Consider the following 7,881-nt stretch of genomic DNA (forward strand, 5'->3'; position numbering starts at 1 on the left):
CCATAATCAGGATATGATTTGTGAAGTCTATGCCTTCAAACGAATATAAACTAGATTTGTCCTCAGTCAAATTCTAAATCCTATTTCCAACTTAATTTAAACCACAATATCTTCATTTCCTTTAAAACTCAAATTGACAAGACCTGTAGTAAAGCACTGTCCTTGGTGGAGCATTCTTACAAGCCTCCTGCTAATACTAGCAATCCATGGGATCCTTGGTGTTTGTCTAGGATTAGTGTTCATTATTCAGGCAGAAGGAAAGAGTGACAAACACCAAACCACATAAATCAGGTCTATAACTGTCATTAGGAAAAAAAAAAGAAAAGGTTGTTTGTGACATCTTTTATGCTTCCAGTAATGCATTGCTATTGCCAGAATTCTCTTTCCTATATAAAGATGCCTTATGTAAACTCTTAAAAATAGTAACAGTAAGGTTCAGGAAATAATAGAAAAAATCATAATAAAATTCACCCTTTTCCATCCTGTGAGAAATGTTAAATCTGGCTACTAAAATTAGAATAAAAGTGTACCCTAAACCCTTATCCCAGAGTTTTTCTTTATATACATGTAATTTATGGAGATACATTGTCTTTTAAGAAATTTTACCTTTTTTTTTCACCTACCCTTTTTCCTCAGTGCAAGTATTAAGTACTCATTCAGAAAAATAATTTTTAATTTAATCAGAAATTTTACTAATTTATTACTACTTTATCAAAGAAAAAGTTATATTAAAATTTATGTTAAATGGAAAATGAAGGTTTATAAAGTCAAATTTTAATTTAAATATGCATAACACTGCTAAAATGTTGTAAGCCCGCTGCACTCCACTTGACCTGTTGAGAATGAGATGAACTCAGCAGCATCCCTGAAAACTCACATGCATAGTCACATAAGTAAGGGAGCATTGACATAAAGCTGAAAACAATATTTTAGGAAATTTTGATAGAGCTACAATGTCATAATGTAAGTCAACTAAGATTACATGAAAAGTTCTATGTAATACAGACAGTGAAGTAACCTTACAAAGCTTGCACAAGCATGATGGAAGGATGGAATTTGTTGCATTAGTTATTTAATTTAATAGGACAACAATTGAAGTAATACAGCAAAGGTAGAATATTTTTTTAAAAAGCAGACTTCAGGCAAGGCTATAATCTGAAGAGGCATTGTCTATCAATATGAACAACAGGCAGACCAGATATATCCTAAAACAATAAACGTTTTCTTCCTGAGAAACACTTATTACCAGAATAGAAAACATTTTTATTCTATGGAAGTATCCAAAACAGCTGGATTTCATCCCAAATCAAGAAAATAGGGAACTTTATTAAAACAATGGACAAATCAATTCCTACTGTAGTTCATCTTTACAAGCAGTAACAATAGAATAGGTATTAATTTACAGCATACTTACAGTAAATACCACTGCCATCAATATTTTAACAGTTGTTACCTAGACAATAGTAAAATCTGAGCCTCCTTGCACGGAAAGATGTGAAGCTGTTAACAGACAGCTCAATGACAAGTTGAATTACAGAATCAAACATCCCCAGTCTTTGATTTGAAATTGTCCCCATTTATTGTTTCTCAGGATGAAGTTCAGTAACCATTTACTCAGCTTCTACTGGAAACAAACAGTAATTATTATAAAGTAGTAACTAAAGCCTGATATGCTAACTTTGGAGAAACTCCAGGAGGAAAACTTGATTTTATTCTGTGCATAAGTGCATTTTTTTTTCTTCTATCTTCCTAAAATTTGGAAGTTGAAATTACTATTAAGAAAAATTCTATAATTGGTGAATGCTTCTCAAGACTACTGACACACAAGTAGTTGACACTTTCATACTTGTATGAGAAGAAAAATATTTACAAAAAGGAACAAGTTTCAATAGATAGTTATCAAAATATGTAATTTAAATAATTTAACTTTAAATAAATATAAACATTTAAATAATTCATGTGGATTGTGCAATAAAGGAAGGCACTCAGTGCACGTGTCAGAGTAGCAACTAGAAATTCCCTACTTGGCTTTTCCTAATTTGGAGCTTACTGGGTCTTAGTGCTCCAACCATCTGACCATTCGGATGATCTTTCTAAAGTACAAATTCTATCCCACAGGTACTGGAAAGTTTTCTGGATACAATCTGTCAAGAGAAATACAATTCTTCAGTAAAACTGAAGTTGAAGCTGGCTAGCTCTAATAACATATTCATGTTTGACTCCATCCCCCATACCAATACCATTTTGTCGTGGCCATACACAGAAAACATGTTCCACCTGCTCAGAAGCTGAGCAACAGAACCCAAAGCATATGGAAATCACTAGGCTAAAATCCAGAGCCACCAGAGTGACTTCCTACTGCTACCAACATGTACATTTATATGCAAATCTTCCATTTGCCCACAGACTGTCCTTGCATGATTTTCTGTGCACAAAAACAAACCAGGCACACATCTGTGCCTTTGACCTCAGCAGAGCCCTCAGGCACAGCTTAAATGCTACCTTCTGCTGGCCTCTTAACACCAGGAGGTTCAACTCTTAAATTGCAAACAGCTCTGCTGCATATATTTAGCAACAGTAGCCAAACCACAGTCTGAAACAAAAGCACTGAAATATAAGTGATAACACCAGGCCCCAGTGCAATTTGGTTCCAAAGCCAGTAACACATTTAGTCATCAACATTCCCGTAGAAACAGAGCAATGAGCAGCTTGCCCGTCTGGATGATTTCAAGAAGCCCATAATCAATCTTAAGAGTCTTGTAATGGGTCATAAAATGACTAACTATGATTAAAATTTGTGGGTTACCTATTATAAATCTGCTCCACCCATACTGTTGTACATATCTATCAGCATTTTGGAGTATTTTTTTAACCTAAATGATTCTATGATTTTATTATCTGCTCTTTTTTTAAAGGGAGCTTGCAACACAAAACACTAAGCCTGACTAAATGTATAAGGGTCAACAACCCTTAGAATTAAGTCTAAACCCTTTTGGATTTAAATCTTCAGATGAAAACATGGAGAGGAGCACTCAGGGTTTTTTACTGCCCTCTCTGCCACCACACCTTTGCAGTAATCACTTTTTCCATTTACCTTTGAAATTCTACCAGATATAAGAGCAAAATTTAATAAGTGTTTACTGCTCATGTGGAATTACTTTTAGTAATTATCTCAAGTATTTCTTCAACTCACAGGTACACAAAATAACTTCCACTACTATTTAGCACATTTCCTCATAAAACACACCTTGGTCAAGCCCCCAGTGTTTCTGCCACAAATTACATTTTTCTACAGTCAAAAAAGCTGTGCATTGTCATTCAAACTCTTCTGCTAGATTTATGTAAAGTCATATCAGAAATAGACAGGGTCAAATAGTCAGTAACCTGGCTACACAAACATAACAAAATAAACATAACAAATAACCTGTTCTATGAGACTTGAGTGCCAAGTCTAGCCAAGAAGACTTTTGTTAGATTAGGAAAGAAGATTGCGTAAATGACATTCTATTCTTCCATTTTTGATGCACTGATAATAATACAGCAACCCTTTTATTATTAACCTGGCTTGTAGTAAGTAGGTTCTGCCAGAAAGAGCTGCATGGTTTTGATGTAAGGCCACTATAAACTCTTTCCCTCAGCCCATGGCTGGAAAACACACTGCACAGATTTAGCCAAACAGAACATGCGTCCATCTCTTGGCAACTCAGTTCATGGTCCAATTTCCTCTGTACATTAAACCAGGACACTGGAGCAGATGGTATTTATTACAGGCTTGCTGCTGCTCTGGGATAGATAACATCTTAACCACAGGTAGACCTCCAAAACTATCTGGGTATTTTCAGAGTTTTGAATAAGTGAAGTCCTGTCTTTCCAATAAGCCATACTCCTCAAAACCTAGACAAATTTTACCCTTTTCTATCCAGGAAACTGAATGAGGATCAACAAAGAACCTCATACTATCACAATCTTCATGGAGCCACACTTCTCATTTTCTTTGCACTTAAATCAGGATATCATTGCAATCACTTAGAAGGCATAACTTTATCATTGAACAAGCCTGTAAGTAAGTCATACAGTCTCTGAAAACTACACCCACTTGCACTATAAGTAGTCTACTACCAGAATTAAATCAAAGCTCGAATTTTAAAAGTGTTATGGCAATGAGTTCATAACTAAGGAGGAGAAAATAATAAGGACCCTATTGTGAAATGCATTTTTCATGGGAGGAACATTTATGACTTTAAAACTAAACAACAGGAGATACAATTAACAAAGCTTTATGGCCTTAGGAGCTTAACCCCAAATCTAAAATTACATAATTTCACAGAAAATCTGGAATACCTAACAGTGATCTTAATTTCTACTTATTTATTTCATGGAATTTGGACAAATCCTTTAGATTTTGTATTATCTCTATGAGGAAAATAAAATAATTTTGTATTACTTCAAAAAAATGTTCAGGTACTTTGAATGAAGTTGAGTATTGTCAAAACAACCTTATTACAGAAGCCCAATAATATATGCTAAACAGTTACATAAAATAGTACTTTTTCTATTTTACTAAAAGCTCAATTTTAAGCAAATCCAAATCAATCAGGATTCACTGAACACAAGAAAAAAAAAAAGCACAAAAAATAGGCAGTTCTCTAAATATATAAAAAATAAACATGCTCAGATGTCTACATTCGAATGAACATAATTGCATTTAATTGATTCCCTCTTTCAATTAAATGGTGACTATTATACATCCCCATTCATAAGCATTTGATATTAATCCCTATCTTTACTGGCAGGGTCACTTTTACCAGACATCAAAGCAGAGCAAACTATACTTTTTGATAAAAGTCAAGATTATAAAGCTGGACTCGCAGACAATAACAGTGTAATTGCATACAGTTCATACCTGTTGTTCAGCAGCAATAAACCAAAGAAAAAAAAAATGGTTGGCACCTGTAGCAGTGGTCTAGATTTAGCTGAAAATTAGGGAGTCCTGTGGGTGGAGAATGCAACTCCTGTTATAATGAGCATGTATGTGTACTCTCCTCAATGTGCAGCTGAAACAGCCAGGTGACAATCTGGCTCTAAGGGAAAAGATAATGTGAGACTTACTTCACAAAAGCTTCTTTATGCAGCAGCATGACTTAGAAATATGTAAGTGCTCCATTTTTCAAAGTTCTTCCTGTTCAGTGTTTACCAGAAGAGAGTGCATGTATGAATTGGCAAGCCTTTTGCATATTTTTTGGCACTTAAAATTATTTTAAGACTAATGCTGGCATTTTCATAACTGCTAAATCATTAAAAGGATAATATTTTAAGTCTGCAGGGAAGCTAGCTTGGCACAGTTCTCACTTGCTCGCTTACCTAAAGTAATTTTTTTCCTGCCAAATATATAAAATCCCAGAAGAATCACTACTCCCTCCTATTGTATCTTGGTGGAGTAAATCAACTTAAATAAGAACTAACCCAATGAATCCTTACATTTTCCGTAAACCAGATGTTCTTGTATTGAAACACGTTCAAGACTTTTTTTCTAGTTTGGGGGAAGCTGCTCACCAGTGTGGCAGTCAGGCTAACCTTTCCAGCCTCAGCACTGCAGTTATTGCAGCTTCTGCTGAAATGATGACAAGGCTGCAGCTCCAGGCAGCCCTTCACCCGGCCTCAGAGCAGCTGGATGAGGACCCACCATTCCAAATGCCCAGGCTATGCAGCACTAGAGGGATGCATTCCTAAGACACTGTTTGCTCCTGAACTGTGGCGGTTTTGTGCTGGTTTAGCTGTTGAATGACAAAAAAATGTTATAATGTGGCAGAGCAAATGATCACCTAGAATAATAACTAAAGACACTGGTTTCCCTAACATAAAGTCATTAATTGGATGTGCTATTTGAAGAGGTGACAAAAAATCTGAGGTATCTGTTCCTCTCCAGAGCAAATATTAAGCAGAGCACTAAAAGTACCTCCAAAGCAAATATTTCTTTTTTATTAACCATAATAAACTAAGAGTGGCAAAGAAAGTCACATAAAACTTGCCAGAACATAGTTATTGAACATTGCAGTTTCTAATCTCAGCAATAAATGTAGGTCAAGGGAACTGGAAAATCTAATTACTCTGTAAATTTTTAAACCTGTTTCTTTCCTCTCAAGGAAAAGAAAATTGTTCCTTTGCATTTAAGCAGACTTCACTTCAAAGTGTAACTGCAGCTAGGTGATAAATAATTTTTGCCTGAATGTAGAGGTTTTTGAACCTCCTTCTTTGCACCTTGGGTTGTATACTCAGGTCTGGTTCACACTTGTCCTCAAGGTATCACCACTTACTTCACAATTACTGGAGGTAAACCACAAAATCCAGAGACACTCATCAGAAAAAAAGCAGAAAAAACCCCCCATATTTGATTAAAATACATCTTTGGTACCACACTGCAGCAGTTCCTTTCAGCAATATATCCCATTTGATACCCACTATTCATACACTGCCTTAAGAAAATACAAAGCAATGCATTGTTACAAATCTATTATGAATATAAGTATCTGGTAGCATTGTAAATATCAATTATTCACTTATTATATGACTTTTTCACACAGTTGATGCTGATTTCAGTGTATACACAGGCTATATTACTTGGATTTACAAGAAAAAAGGAAGAATTGAAAAAAACACAAAAACTTTGAAGATTCAAGCCTCCTGATGACTAAAAACCAAGGATTGTTTAAGGATCACATTTCCAAAAAAAAAAAAAAAAAAAAAAAAAGGACATTTCAGGCACTTAAGATGAATTCACAGCACAATGAATTTCTCTCTCAAAACAAAAAATAAAACCAAAATAAAACAAACAAACAGAAAGATTAGAAGCTGTAACTACAGCCAGCCACTGATGGGCCCGTCTCACAGAGCTCTGCCTTCCAGCCCTTACCTCTGCAATACGTGACAAGGAAACCAGGAGTTTCACAAGAGACAGATTTGTGTGTTGTGTTCTGATTTGGCAGCCAAATGTTTTGTTTGTTTTTGGGGGCTGGGAGGGGTGAGCTGTACAGACATGGAAAACCTGGCCTAAGGTCATCTGATCTTTGGACAGTGCTCTCATTAAGTATAAATCCTATTTTTGAACCTCCTCCAAATCCATGAGAGGTGAAGTCTCCCAAACAAACAAAACAAAAAACAACAACAAAAAAAGTTGATTCGGAAAGATCCTTGTGGAAGACTAAAAATGGGTTTGTATTGAAAGGTAAACCCTGAAACACTAGCTCAAGGAACCACCCAAACCAAAATGAGTTCTACCCTGGTCTGTTTTAAAAAGCAAAAGAATGACAAGATTTTTTTTTTTGCTTTATGCACTTGATGAATGACATCTACCTGGTTTATAGAGATGTAAGATGAGTCTTTTAAACTACACAAGAATTCAGCAGACTACACCACACTCCCTGCCCTGTATCATGGACAAATTTATGAATACAAGCATCAAAAGCATTCCTCAGTATTCTGAAAACCTTCCAATATTAACTTGGTAACCTTTGAACTAAAAATGTCAGACACTAATTAGGTATTGGTCCTTCCCTCATTATTAAAAAAAAAAAAAAAAATTATCTTGACTGGAGATCCATTAAATCATTAAATTGCTAAAATAATATGTAGCCTGAGGCCTGACTGGTAACAAGCAGCAATAAATGAGACCTGGATCTGCACTGAATGAGCAGAAAAGGAAGAAATCTTATCTGCCAGTCCATTTGCTAAGCGGCAAAAGTGGCAAATTGGCAGAGGCCTTCTTAAACATATATGTTTATACAAGTAACTAATGTGGAAAAGCAAATTAAATATGGAGTTTCTTAATCTCTTGGTGTTTGACTTTACAGCTTATTATAACTTTGGCAGAATTGTATAACTCAT

Source organism: Zonotrichia leucophrys, chromosome 1A (genome assembly GCF_028769735.1).
Source record: "Zonotrichia leucophrys gambelii isolate GWCS_2022_RI chromosome 1A, RI_Zleu_2.0, whole genome shotgun sequence".
Taxonomy (NCBI): domain Eukaryota; kingdom Metazoa; phylum Chordata; class Aves; order Passeriformes; family Passerellidae; genus Zonotrichia; species Zonotrichia leucophrys.